The sequence below is a fragment of the Gallus gallus genome, chromosome 2, assembly GCF_016699485.2.
Source record: "Gallus gallus isolate bGalGal1 chromosome 2, bGalGal1.mat.broiler.GRCg7b, whole genome shotgun sequence".
Taxonomy (NCBI): Eukaryota; Metazoa; Chordata; class Aves; order Galliformes; family Phasianidae; genus Gallus; species Gallus gallus.
Genome location: NC_052533.1, coordinates 145,198,107 through 145,212,807, shown reverse-complemented (window position 1 = coordinate 145,212,807; position 14,701 = coordinate 145,198,107). Strand labels below are relative to the sequence as shown.

The window sequence follows — 14,701 nt, the reverse complement described above, 5'->3', positions numbered from 1 at the left end:
TCTTTTGTGTGTGATGACATGACCTGACATTCTCAGGTTTTGCTTGGAGGACCTGCAGGCTGGCCCTGTGTTGAGGAGGAAGCCTGCTGACCCTCTTAATGAAACACGCCCTCAGAAATGGAAAGCTGCTGGACAGTTCTGGTTTCTGTGCATCTGAGCATAATTTCTGCCTGTCTGTCACCCCCCAAGAGGCCTATCATACGAGGTGTATGGTCTCCCATCACCCCTCTCCTTCACTCGAACCTTCTTCCCCTCAGCTATCCCCGCCCCCATCCATTGTAGCCCCGCCCCTCTCCACGCCCACCACTCAACCACGCCCGCTTATAGCTCCGCCCACCCACGACCACGCCCACCCATGGCCACGCCCCTTCCGCGAGCCCCTCTCTCTCCCCTCCCCTCCACCTCCCCTTCCTCCCTATTGGCTCCCCCGCTGCCACGTGACTCCAGGCGGGGGCGAGGCTCTTCGGGGGCGGGGCCTGCGGCGCGCGCGCGCGGCTCGGGACCAGCGGGAGAAGGAGCGGCGGCGAAGCGGTACCGGCGGCGGCTGCATGTGCGGGTGCGGAGCGGAGTGGGCGGCGCGGGGCCGAGCGGGGCGGCGCGGCCGGAGCTGGAGCCGGGCGAGCGGCAGGTCGGTGCGCACCGGGAAACGCGGGGATGTGGGGGGGGGGGGAATGGAGGCGGCTGAGGCACGTGCGGCCGCCCGCGCAACAATGCCGGAGGAGGGGACGGACCGCGTGTTGCGGCCGCTCCACGCGGCGCGGGGCCGGGCGCGGCGCGATGGTGGCGGGGGAAGCGCTGAGCGGGGCGATGTCGCCCGCACGGCGCAGTCGTGGCAGGGGGAGGCCGCCCGCGGGGCGATCACGACGAGCGGGGGCGGCCACGCACGGGCGCCGAGCGCCGCTGTCACGGCGGGGGTGGGCGCTGCGCGTTGCGGTGCCCCCGGAAACGGTGCCCGGGGGGGTTTGCGTGGTGCTGCGGGACCGTTTGCAGCATGGGGGGGTCGCGCACGGCGCGGTAAGTCGGGGTGGGGGGGATGTGGGGGGTGAGGGGGGTCGTGCACCTCATTGCATCGTGCAGTGACTGTGGGGGAAGCATGCGTGGCGTTGCACGGTGCGGTAACCCCGGGGAGGGGGGCAGAGGGGGTCAGGGACGGCGTTGCATTGTGCAGTAACCATGGAGGGTGTAGGGGGAGTCCTGCGTGGTATTGCACGGGGGGGGGAAAAGGGGGGGTCTTGCGCTGTGCAGTAGCCATGAGGGGTTCATGCACGCTTTGCACAGTGCAGTAACCCTGGGGGGAGGTAGCACAGCACTGCACGGTGCAGTAACCATGGGTGTGGTGCGGGGGGGGGGGGGGGGGGTTGTGCGTGCGTTGCAAGGTGCAGTAACCCTGGGAGAGGGATAGCACCGCATTGGACAGTGCAGTAATCGTGGGAGGGGTGCAAGGGGGTCGAGCACAGCATTTCAGGGTGCAATAACCCTGGAGGGTGGGGGGTAAAGTGGGTTATGTACCGCATTGCACACAGTGCAGAAACGATGAGGAGGTAGAAGGGGGTCATGTGTGGCTTTGCACAGTGCAGTAGCCATGGGGGGGTGTAGTGGGGGTCATGTACGGTATTGCACAGTGCAGTAACGCTGCTGGGGAATAGAGAGGATCTTGCACAGAGCAGTGATCCTGAAAGCAGCTGGGGTTTCATGCGTGATACTGTATCAGTGCACCAGCCCCAAGGAGGCCACGTGCAGGGTTGCAGGCTACAGCCACCCATCCTAATGGGGCTGTGCATGGGGCTGTGCATGGTGCTGTGCACCAGCAAGGCAGCTCCACACAGAACTTGATGTCGCAAGGGACAGGTATACACTCCCTTGCAAGTCCTGATTTTGGCTCTTTGCATAAAACAGCATCCATTGGATTGGATGCGTGGGGTTGCAGTGCCTTTCTCCACCCTACATAAGGTGGATAAGCGACTGGGATTGCTAATAGCAGCAGTGAGCTGGAATCTGGCACGTTGGCACTGCTGCCAGTTTCCAGTTAATTCGGTTACAGCTTCGTCTTCCTGCTCACGGGAGCTGAAACGTAAATGGGGCATCTGGAGCTGTCGGGTTGGCTCTTTGTGCAAGCCCAGCATCCTTCGTGCTGGAGGAGGATCAGCAACCAAGCAGCGCCTTAAAGACATCGTGTTATTTATTGATAGCAGTGGGGGAGGAGTATTTTGGGTAAACGTATAGTGGATGGTAGATATGGATCTCCCTACCCAGTGTTGGTATTCAGCAGTTACATTATTTCCTAATGTTGGGGGTCAGGTCCTTGCTAACAGCGTGCGATGAAAGGTTGCAGGTGGATTTAAAGCTGGGGGAGCTGTACACCCACCAGCATTCAGCACTGATACCTATATACAGCCGGGAGGTTAATCGCGTGTTATCAGTAAGCTTCAGAGTTAACCATCCAGGTGCATGCAAATGGTGTTGCGACATCAGCAAAGCTGCATTTTGGGGATGTCAGATGCCAGCAGCCGCCATCAGATTTGGCACTCGGGCAGGTGGAGGAAGCGACTTTTACCCTTTGGTGAATGCTCTGCACTGAAATCTGCTCCCTCTGGAAGGCGATACTCGTGTTTGCATGGGCTGAAAATAGTGGTGTCACTGGAGCCCCGTCGGCTCTGCTTGCAAAAGCTGAAACCTTCTGTAGGACCACAGAGTGGTTGGGGTTGGAAGGGACCTCGGGAGGTTATCTGGTGTAACCCCCTTCTTTCATTAATGCTCTTTTAGTTTCGTTATTACGTGTGTCTCGGTAACTGGAAATCACGCAGTGGTTTCCAGGCAGTTCCTGATCATAGAACCAGTAAGGCTGGACAAGACCATTAAGGTCAAATCTAGCTCTCTGCCCATACCCACTCATAGAATCATTAAGGAGGAAAAGACCACTGAGATCATCTAATCCAACCCAACCCATCACCACCATGCCCACTAACCCACATTCCTCAGTGCCACATCTGTCTGATGAGCAGCGTTCTCTAGGATCAGCCTGCAAAGTGCATTTCTTTGATCTGAAGGTACAACTGCTTATAAAAACATTGGGGAAAAAAAAAATACACACTTAGCCCCATTTCCAGCTTAATCATCCCCTGCAAATGATGGAAATCAGTACCTTGAGGTCTAGCAACACTTGATATCAAAACAGCCAGCAGTAAACATTGGCTCCTATCAATAACTTTAATTACAGTTTGGGTTTTGTCTTAAACAGCTGCATGCTGCCACGCTATAGGGAAATCCAAGGTTAGCATCTGGATGTGTTGTCATAGCCTAAGTGGAAAAAAATAGGATTTCTTCCCCTATTTTTTCCCATATTGTGCTGTTGTGGAAGAAAGCAACCAACTCCGGGGCTGGGAGCGTGGGGTTTCTGTGCACTGCACGAGGCTGTCCCACCTTTGGGACATCCTCATCTGCATCCTGAATGGGAACGATAAGTTTACTGCTCGAATGCTTATTTTTCTTCCAATTTTATCCCCAGTGGATGGAGGCGAGCAGCACCCGCTGCTCCACTGCAGTCCCATTTTTACGTGGTTACACCACTTTGCGAACATGAGAGAGGCCCGGATTCCTGTGGCAAGGAGCCCTTAAAATTTCAACAGCCCTACCTATAAATCTATAAATATATTCAGCGTGAAAGGCAATCTGCCTTAAAAAAAAAAAAAACACGCACAACTCATGCTCTTTTTTTAGTCCTACTGCATCTGCCTGACTTTAGTGCAATGCAATGCAATGCGTCTCCAGAGCGGAGCGCTGATTTATATGGACAAAAAGTCATCATTGCGGAGTGAAAGGCTGGGATTTGTCAGCGGGGGCAGCTTTTGCAGAGGGACTTTTGCTGCTGGTTTGGTGCTGGTGGAGGCGCGGCACTCAGAGGTGGGTGATGCACTCAGAGCCCTTTGGGTGCGGAATGATGCGTTAGGTGAAAATTAAAGCCGAAAAAACAAGTGATAACAGGGAGATCCGTCTCTCCAAGCAGGAGCTGGGTGTTGTCCCCGTGTCTCCAATGCAAAGCACAGGGTCACCTTGCAGAGTGAAAGCCGGGGACCGCCGGCCGGGTGGGGAAGTGCTGCGTGTGCACTTCTCAGGGCTGCGCGGGAGCTGCAGACAGCTCCTCACGTGACCGTCTGCATTTCAGATGATCACTGGACCACTTTGCCAACAGCCTCCTGCAGCCCGTCGGCTGTAAGAGAGCTTCTTTCTTCCTTCCCCTCCCTTTTTTTTTCCTCCTCCCCCCCCCCCCCCCCCCTCTACCCCAAACGCCCGATTTCCAAACAGGAGGGATGGACGGCCGTGACGGAGGCTGGCTGCAGCTGCACACAGCTCTGCATCCAAATGGTTTCCTGGAAGGCGAGTTGTTTTATCTTACAAAATAATTTTTCCCCTCTTGTCTCTGCGCTGGGTGAATGTCAGGTTTCGTTTCCCATGACATGGGTGGGGGGGAAGGAAGGGTCAAATGCCTTTCATGCACGGATCTCCCCGCTGTGCTATCGCGCCCATCAATGGCAAATGTGTCCCCTCTCATCTCTGCGATAGTTCCTGGCGATTTCCTCTTTACGTCACTGCTGTTAATAAGATGTTTAACTTGGGAGCTGGCAGCAGTGCCGCGTTATCACGTTGCAGAGGGGAGGGGATCAAGTGCCCGGGCAGCCCGGTGCATGGGGAACAACAGATAGAGGCAGCCTTTGGGATGGGGGAGAGCTGGGTGTGGAGCTCTTCACCTTCCCTACATCTCACATTTTTAATTGTTGTTATTTTTCCTTTAAATACTGAGGGAAGCCACTCAATCCCTACACCTGCTGCATTGCTGGAGTCAAGAACTTGAGTGCATTCATTGTCCCTTGTGAGAGATGTGGTTTATTGGGCATAGAATCATAGAGCCATTAAGGTTGGAAAGACCTCAAAGATCATCTAGTCCAACCATCAACCCATGCCCACTAAACTATGTCCCTCAGTGCCACATCCACCCTTTTCTTGAGCACCACCGGGGACGTTGAGTGTACCACTTCCCCAGGCAGCCTGTTCCATGATGCATGGCAGTGCTGGGTTGACCATTGGACTAAATGGTCTTAGTGGTCTTTTCCAACCTTGATGATTCTACAGTTTTTAAGTGGTTGTATCTACTTACCTGAATATAGGCTCTTCTTTTTCCCCCCTCCTTTTTTCCTTGCAGTGCATTATATGAGTATCCTTGATGACTTCTGTAGCGTTATCACTTGCAGAGCCAGAGCCGTCCCCAGCTCCCAGCTTTGATTTGGGAGTCCCTTGCATGTTGCTGTTTGATGATAGAGTTAAAGCGTCTCTGTAGATGTGTCTGGACAGAAATAACATCTCTCCTGGCTGTGGTTTGCAGAGCCAGCTTGTTGGGAGTGGGTAAGTTGGTCAATAAGTGCTTCCAGTGGCACACTTGGGAATTCTGCACCAAAATGGAAACACTGGCATCCTTCAGCCCTTCTCTCCTCACCAAGCCATTTCCTTCCCTGCTCTGACCTGTCACTCAAACCCTCTCCTTTCTGCTGTGTTTTTCCATAACTCTTCTGAGCATGACAGCAGTGAGGAGAAAGCCGGCAGGGGACCATGGGGGCTGATGCTATCAGCCCCCATTGCCTGTGGCTTTTTGGGATGTGGCAGTTGCAAATGGTTATGTGCTCAGCATTGCTTGCACATAGCTCAGCCCTTCCAATTTGGGGTTTGAGGGTGCTTCACACACCTGATGACCCACCCCAAATGCCTTCACCTCTTATCACAGACTGGCTTAGGTTGGAAGGACCCCATCCAACATGGCCTTGAGTGCATCCAGGGATGGGGCATCCACAACTTTTAGCTCTAGTTAAGCTTTTATCTGCCAGAATACTTAAGTCCTCCACAGGACTGCTCTTGATGAGTTCTTCTCCCAGTCTGTACATGTATCTGGGATTCTCTCAACCAAAGTACTGCACCTTGCAATTGGCTTTGTTAAACCTCATTATGTTCACGTATGCCCCTTTTCAAACCTATCCAGATCCCTCTGGACGGGCATCCCTTCCTTCTGTGGTGTCAACTGCACTGCTTAGCTTGGTGTCATCTGCAAACTTGCTGAGGGTGCACTCATTCCCATCATCTGTGTCACTGATAAAGATGGTAAAGAGTACTGGTCCCAAGACAGCCCCCTGTGGGATGCTACTCATCACCAGCCTCCACCTGGACGTAGAGTCTCTGACCTCTTCCAGGGTTCCTTCTCCTGGTCACCCCAGTGGGTTAACTGAGATTCCCCAATGCAGGCAGTGAGTTGAGAAGGTTCCCGTAACCCTAAATGAGCAATGGGGTGAGTGACGGGGCAATAGAATTTGGCAAGAACAACTACTTCAGCTCCAGTGGTGGCATCTCCTAGGGCTTCCAGTCTTCAAGCAGGACCTGAGCTCAGGCTCAGACTTCATACCAGTGATTTTGTTCAGAAATCCATGTTATTATTCGGAAGAACAAGACATTTCCTGGCAAATAGCTGGAGGAGGACCATGTGATGAGTTTTGGGGTTGAGGGTACATGCAGAGCAGGTCTCACCTGGCTTGGATTTTGGAGGGTTGCAGCCTCAAAGCTCTGCTTTCAATGCAGGAAAGCAACATGGGTGCAGTTTTCAGCTCACTTGGACTTTTACATCCAAGCTATGCAAGCTCACATTTAATTGCTGGGTACAGGAGTTAATTTTTCTTGCTTCTGCCATGCAAAGCAGCCCTTCCCATGCAGGAACAAGGGGAAATTCAGATGAGAGCTGGGGCGATCCCCACTCAGCACATGTCCCCGATCTGGGCGGCCACCAGGGGCCCCTTGATGTGAACGGGGTCAGCAGCTGGGAAATTGCAGAGCAAAGTGCCTCCATGGTAATTCCCAGCTGCCATTAAAGCGGCTTTAAAATAAATTCCCTCTGAGAGCAATTCCAAGTATTTGAGGGTTTGAACTTTTCCGGAGAGGACTTTGGGAGCTGCTGCGCTGCACCCTGGAACTGCGGGGAAGGGAGTCAGGGGAATTGGTTTGAACATCTCAGCCTCTAGAAAATGCTTCTTAATGTATATGCCATTATTTATAATGTATATAGTGTTATTTATATGTATGCAAAATGATTTTTGTTTAGCAGTTGCATGCGCAATGCAACAAAGCTCTGTTGGAAGCACGGCTCGCATTAAACTTGGGTACTCACTGAGCATTGCAGGTGTTGCCCTTGGGGCTCGATGGCCCTCACCGTGCCACCCTACCTGTCCCCACTCATCCCTGTGGGCTGGGTGCCCCTCTGCTGTGCATTCCTCAGCCAGCACTGCTTGGTAACGTGGGCACAACAGAAAACAAACTTTGCAGTGAGCTTTGCTCTCCCAGAGCCCCTGAAGCTTGCTTAACAAAAAAAAAAAAAAAAAAAGAAAAAGAAAAAAAAATCTTTGGAGCCATGCAGTCTTTTTTTTCTTTTTTTTTCTTTTTTTTTTTTTTTTCTCATGCTTGTGAAAATTCTCATACCAAAGCTGTAACCTCTGCTGCCCCTATTTCATTATTTTTTAAGGTGGAGTTCGGGGGCATTTGAGGGGAGGTTTATCCAGCCTCTGCATCCCCCTTCATCTGCACCCTATCAGTGCTGGATTGCAGCTTGCACAGAAGGCAGAAAAATGGGGGTTTTGATCGACAAATGGAAAAATTCATCTTGTCCTCATGCAGATGGATACCCGATATCCCCCCATTATGGGGATGCTGGTAGCAGGGCTCTGTCCACACTCTGTGTCCCCATAATCTTTGCCTTGTGCGTGCGTGTTCAGAGCAGTCTGGGGATGAGCTGAGCCTGTATGGGTTCAAACCATGCTGGAAATCCAGTTGCAGTGATGCTTTCCACCCTTCACCCAGCTCAAACCAATTTTGTTTAATTCTTTGTGGACTCCTTTTCCATTCTTTCACCTGGCTGTTCTTCACTCTGGCAGCTTTTAAATTAATGATTGTGTTTATGGTTGATTATTATTGTGCATTGAGGTGAGAGAAAGGAATCTCCTTAAAGACAGAGCAGGAGAATGGGAGAAAACTTCAGATTGCATGGGATGGGAGCTCAGTGGGTGCAGTCCTTGTTCTTGGCCAGGTCTGGACTCCCATCCCCAATTCATATCCATCAGACCACACACTGAGCTCTCTCCTTTCTCCCTCCCAAACTATTCCCTCCAGCCCCTTAGGCTTTGTTGTTGTTGTTGTTGCTCCTCTCTGAATTCCTTCTCATTTACAGGCTCACTGCCAGCATACAACACGCTATAAAAAGGGGACTTGTTCTTCAGGCTCCCCTCTGGTACAGAACATTCACACGAATAGCAACACCAGTCAGCCCCATTCCCCCCTGCTAGTATTGAAATGTTGGTAGGGTGCTTGGGGGAGCAGGGCTGCTGTCTTAAGAGAAGCCAAGTCGAATTTCACGGAGCCCAAATCCAGTCAGCAGTTAAGCTCCCCTCCTCCTCTTGTCAGCTGGAAAAACAGAGCCATGCCTTTATTTTATTTTATTTTTTTATCCCTTCTCAATCCCCATGCAGTTTCCCCAAGAGGATGCATAGGCAAGCACATTGCAGTGGATTTATAGAATCATAGAATCAACCAGTCGTTTGAGTTGAAAGGGACCCTGAAAGAGCATTTAGTCCAACTCCCCTGCGGTGATCAGGGGCATGTACAGCTAGAATTTGCTCTGCATCCCGTTGGCCAGGTACGGCCATTGGGCAGGATTTGGGCACAGCCTCCCTGACAGCTTCCTTCTTCAAACTACGAACCTGTTTGACCACAGCAAATCCTCTGGACACATGCTGCTTGTGAAGTGTTCTTGTTTTTAACTTAAATTCAGTGGTGGATGACTTGGACCCATTTGTTCTTGTGCCTGCATTGGCTTTTAGGATGACGGAACGGCTTGGGTCAGAAGGGACCTCAAAGATCATCTAGTTCCAACCCCCAGGCTCCAGTATTTACTGCTTCCTGGGTCTGCCAGCCTAAGTAACACCAGTGCTCATGGTCTGAGTGTGGTTGGGAAAGGTTTTGCTATTTTGGGGGCTCTGTGCTCATTTGTAGGGATGTTGAGATGCTCGTCCCTGTATGAGCCATGCAGAGCTCTTGCTGAGCTGCTCCTTCCTCAAAGCTTCCCCAGTGCTGCACCATCTAGACCTGCAGAAGAATGCTTTGCCATCAGCTGATTTCATTACCACACTCGATTTTGCAGTGCAAAAAGCCTTTTTGGCAGAGGGGTTTTTTCTTAATGCAGCCTTCCCTAACACCCTTCCCTTTCCCTCCAGCTTGCAACCTTGGGTAGCAACACCACAGCTTGCTGCTGGCCATGCTAATCTTGTGCTAATCTCTGCCCTGGTTGTGTGAAGCAGAAGTTTCCTGTGTGTGGCTGAGCCAAGTGCTTTGCTCAGAGTTGATGTTTGTTTATGACATTTAAGTTCATCAGAGGAAAATGCACGTGCGTCTTTGTAGCACTGGCCCCCTCCAGGTGCATGGGGCTTTCTATGACTCAAAATGATTTGGTTAAAACCCCACCAGGTGGGCTTGAGGCTCTGTGCACGAGACCTTGCAAAACTCAAGTTGGAGGTTGGGAACCTGCTCAAACGTAGGAATTGCTACAAGGAGTCTTTCACCTTGGGGGTGATAAATTCTCACTTCGGTGTCTCATTTCCCCCACTCTTTCTTTTGAATATCTTTGCCATGGGGTTTCTTGATGACTTTTTGCTCTTTCCTAGGAGACTCTGTGCTCCTTCCTGGGATGCTTGTCGTGGTCTGGATGCTCTCTTTGGCAGGTGGAACTTAGTTGGTACCTCTGATGCAGGGAAGGATGCTCCAAGTGTCCAGCTTACCCAGTCTGTTGGACATCACCAACCAAATCTTATGCTTTCTCCAAGTTTTCATAGAATAGAATCATGGACTGGCTTAGGTTAGAAGAAGCCATTAGAGATTATCTTGTTTTCCTTTAGTTAGAAGCTGATTTCTGTGGGTTTTTCATCCTTAAGTTAAACTACATAAGTATGTGCCCATTTGCAATAGTTTGATGTTCCTCTGCAACGTTCTTCCATAATGCCGTGTCGTCATTAAACCACGTGTAAATTGGCATCATTGAGGAGGAGCTGGGCTCTGCAGTTATTAGCAGGATTATTCTTGGCTCTCCATTTACCAGCCAAGCTGCTCTGCTGTAATAACACAATTCCCAGCTTCTCTCCGCTGTCGGGTGCCAGCCTGACGCTGAGGATCGGCAGCAAATTCCTGGGAGCAAACCAGCAGAACCCATTGCTTCGCTCCACATCAAGTGGTTTTCCACCCCGAGCTTCTCTTCTCTGTGCCATGTGGTTTTGTACGTTACATCGGGCATTAAATCTCCAACCCAAATCCTTTATAAGCAGCCCGCAGGCTCCTCCGCAGCCCAGGTCTCTCATTGTGCATTGTGTCCTCCTCGCTGGTTTTGCTTTATTTTGTGGCATTGTATTTTCTCGCCACCTAAATCACCCTCCACTGCTTCCAGCACTTGTGGGTGCAGGTGAGCATTTTCTCCCTGCAGTTGGTCTTCCTCTTTCTTCTTCATTTCCTTGATTTGAAGGCAGGGGTACATGTTTTGCAACCTTCCGCTCCTCTTGTTCATTTCTTAGAAACAAAGGGGAAGGAACCACAAGCAGCAAAGAGCCTGAGGTTGGGGACTGGCTGTTTGTTTGTCAAAACTAGAAATGCTGAAGGAGATGAGAGGAAATTCTCAGCAAAAATGAACCTTAATTACGTTCAGGCTCGGGCACATCAGAACTAAGGGGAGTATAAAGGACTAATGAAGCGGTGAAGGACAGGTGGAGCATGGCCACAGTAGCTGGAATGGGAGGATTTCATCAAATCATAGACTCTTTGAGGTGGTAACTCCACCACATCCCTATTCCAATTCTTCACCACTCCTTCTGAGAAGAAAATTTTCCTAATATCCAATCTGAACTTCCCTTGAAACAACTTGAGGCCATTCCCTCTCATCCTGTCTCTGTTACCTGGGTGAAGAGGCTGACCTCCACCTTGCCACAACCTCCTTTCAGGGAGCTATAGAGAGCAGTGAGGTCTTCCCTAAGCTTCCTCCAGACTAAACAATCCCAATTCCCTCAGCCAATCCCCATAAGACTTGTGCTTCAGACCCATCACCAGCTTTGTTGCCCATCTTTGGACACGTTTCCTCCTGATATGGTTTTCATGGAGTTATTACCATTGCAAATGGCATCTCAAGTTGTTGTTTTGCACCATATTCTTGCAACCCTCCGACTGGCCCTGTTTGCACCGTGTTCCCCGTCTTGGTGGCATTGTGGCATCACCTGCAGTGGGTTTGCTTGTGGTTGGCCATAAACCAGTCCCAGGGGTGCCAGTGCTGGCAAGGAAACTCAGGCCAGCTGCAAGATGGTTGGGAGAGGGAATAAGATGTTGAAGCACAAAATGTTCTGAGGTCCAGAAAGGATAGAAATAGGTGTCTGGATTATTAAAGTGCCTTGAGGACTACTTAAGATCTTTTCCCTTGGAAGTAGCAATTTACCAGATGAAAGGAAATGTCTTCAAGCAGGCATCTAGACATCTTGGAGCATCTGTTTTGGATTTTGCAGACGCGTTTGGGGCAGCAGGGAATGTTGCTCGCCATGTTTATAGCAGGGCAAGGCGGAGTGGTGTCCTGCAGGGAATACGACAGTGCTTATGAAACAGCTTCAACAGGAGTGATTTCCACATCTTGTCTCAGTTTCAGTGTGCATCGTTGATAATATTTTCAGGTGGTGATACAGAGCAGAAGCTGTATTTCTGCTCACAGGAACTGCCTTTGCACAGAGCAATGAGCAGGGGGATACACATGCGGTTTTCCCTTTTCTTTTTTCCCCTTCTTGCTACTGAGGAGGCATGGGCATGTAATTACCACCAGCTGTAATCCAGCATGACCAACTGTCTTTCTGGCAAATGCAAACACAGTAGGAGCCAAAGGCTATTGCATGCCCCAGATAAACTGATTACGGCCCCCAAACAGTTCACAAAGCATCCAGGATCAACTTAATGCCATTTTCTCAAACCCAGAAGTCTTGTTTTGATGGCATTGGCCGATACATTTGTGGGTTTTTTTTCTTGGTTTCTTTGCAAAGCCACCTGCCCATTTGCACTGGCTGCATCTCGAGGTGCACCTGCAGCTGCCAACAGCAAAACATGTGGCTGCCGTTAGCAAGCCTCCTGCAGATTGTGCTCTGTTCAGGGCTTTCTTGCTAAAATTATTCATGGCTTTAATTGAAACCAGGGGTGGGCAAAGGCATGTCGCGCTGGCTGGCACGTGACTTTGTCCAATGCTTCAACCAACTGATGGAAGGATGGAGACACCAGGCATCGTGCAAGGAGCCTGGAGGAGCCATTCTGGAGGATCTCAAGGACCATTAAGATGATTAAGGGCCCGGAGCATTTCCTTTACAACAAAAGACTAAGACACCTGGGACTGTTCAGCTTGGAGGAGACAGAGAAGGGATCTTGCCAATGCTTATCTGTATCTAATAGGCAGGAGTCAATTGGATGGGGCCAGATTCATGTCAGGGGTATGACAGGACAAGTGGCAGCAGGCAGAAACTGGAACATAGGAAGCGCCCTATGAACAAGAGGAATGTGCAGCCTACTCTGTGGAACCTGCTTTAGCAGGAGGGTTGGACTAGATGTGGTCCCAGAGGTCCCTTCCAACCCCTATGACTGATTCTGTGATCCCACTGTGCTTCTCCTCCAGCTCTTGCTCTCAGCTGAGATTTACAGTGAAACCCAAAGGATTTAACTTTCTAGCCCTGAGCAAACACAGCTTGAAGTGATGCAAATGCATGACCTGACCCAAATCTCAGGAACAGGTAAGTATTGCATCACACAGCCGGCTGCCTCCTTTGCCCCACTCTGAGAAACTTTGCTTTTTTGTCATCCTCCTCAGTGCTTTTGACAGAGAAGAATGTACTATAGAATCATCAAGGTTGAAAAAGACCACTAAGATCATCTAGTCCAACCATCAACAGCCCAACCAGCAGTTGGGCTCAGCTCTATTGATTGTTCATTTGAAATGCTGTTGGTTGTCACTCAACTGGAGAGGCGCTGCTGCTCTTAATTTGTGCTGGTGCAAATGGTCACTGTTTTGCACCAATCTGAGATGTTTCAGCTCAAACCCATCTCTGTTCCAAGCAGATGGTTTGGGGAAGGTGGGGAGGAGGTAAATGATAGGAAAGTGTCACACAGTGTCACACAGTTTAATGATTATTATTAATGATTATAGAAACATAGAACCATTAGGGCTGGAAAGACCAACAAGGTCCAGCCATCAACCTATGCCTGTGACAAGTGTAGACCGTTTCACTCCGTGTAACATTCTGTCCTTTTCTTCAACACCTCCAGGGATGGGTGTCACCATTTGCAATGTGACAGGCATCCATCCTATCCCCCCCTCCCCCTCTTCCCCTGTTCTGGCTGCCAACATCCCCATACTGCTGCCAGCAGGGAGTAATTGGGTTTCACAACCTTTCCAGGCTCCTGCAAGATTACTGGAGGGAGAGGAATGTGCCAGAGAAAATATCCCAACTGCTGTTAAAAGGCATGACTTTCTCTACTCCTTCCCTCCCCATGTCACCTTGGGGTGCCTTTGTCCTCCTGGCCTCCCCTTCGTGTGCAAATAATTGCAGATGTGATAAGCAGGAGCTGTTTGGCTTTCCTATGAAGAAGCTTGTTGCTTTTCCTCACTGTGCTCCTGGGGCAGAACTCAGCCACTTGATATCTGAACAATAAATCTCATGGCTGGCCAGGACGCACCCTTTGCACAAGGCAGTAATGCCTCTTAAATAACGAGCTTGCCAGATTCTTATTCTGTCTGGGTGAAGAGCGTGCCAGCTGGTTGTAGCATCTGTAAGTTGTTTTCCAGGAGGGCCCAGGCAGCACAGGAGTCTTAGTCAAATCTATTTCACCCGACCCTTTGAATCTCTGAGTTTATTTCTCAGTGATTGGAGATGAAGCATCAGCATGCCAGTGATGAAGGAAGCACCCTTACACATCTTGGGAAATAGAATCATTGAATTATTAAGGTTGGAAAAGACCACTAAGATCATCTTGTCCAACCGTCGACCCATCCCTACCATGTCCACTAACCACGTTCCCTCAGTTGGATGCTGGGCAGGAAGGTTGGGAAATCTCCTTCCTTGCTCCTCCTGCTCTCTTGCTCCTGGAAAGCACAAAATCCTTGCCAGAAAAAGGTTAATTTAAGCCATTTGGATCCGTTCTTTGTGTCCAGTGAGGCCTTGAAGTGAGAGCATCGCTTGGAGAGGTGTGGTCCTGGATGGTGGGGATGGTGGTTGGTTTGAATTATGTCTTCCTGATTGATGTGACATTAGGAATGCTGAAAGTGGGAACAACTGATGTTCTCCACTGCTCCTGTTTTGCGGCACCACGACCCCAATCGCATTTTGCCTCCAGCAAGAAGAGCTCCTACAAATTCCCTGCAGAAGATCTCGTTACATCTGACACACCAGAGATAGTGTCTCTGCAGTGCACTTGCCTTGGTTTCTCTCCCAGGCTAATTACAAGCCTCTTGGACTCTCTCAGGCGGCTTTGGCAGGTGCTCTGCTTTTCTAGCTCCAGCACTGGGGAGCCCCGGCCACAGCCATCAAGTCTTTCCCCAGCTATTAGAAAGCGTCTTCTGTTGCTG

The 14,701-nt window shown here is 50.5% G+C and overlaps 1 protein-coding gene across 5 annotated transcripts in view; it reads left to right on the top strand.

Annotated features, from left to right (window-relative positions):
* Window positions 1–487: 487 nt before the first annotated feature.
* Window positions 488–14,701, top strand: part of PTP4A3 (protein tyrosine phosphatase 4A3) — a 45,074-nt gene continuing 30,860 nt past the window's right edge. For 2 of the 5 annotated variants that reach the window (XM_040690825.2, XM_046936065.1), the window contains exons 1-2: window positions 488–628; window positions 12,755–12,869. The gene's annotated coding sequence lies outside the window, so the exon portion shown is untranslated. Of the gene's footprint in view, window positions 629–3,740; window positions 3,901–12,754; window positions 12,870–14,701 lie in introns of those variants that run through there. The other 3 variants (XM_040690833.2, XM_004940067.5, XM_046936054.1) reach the window with 3 other exon arrangements.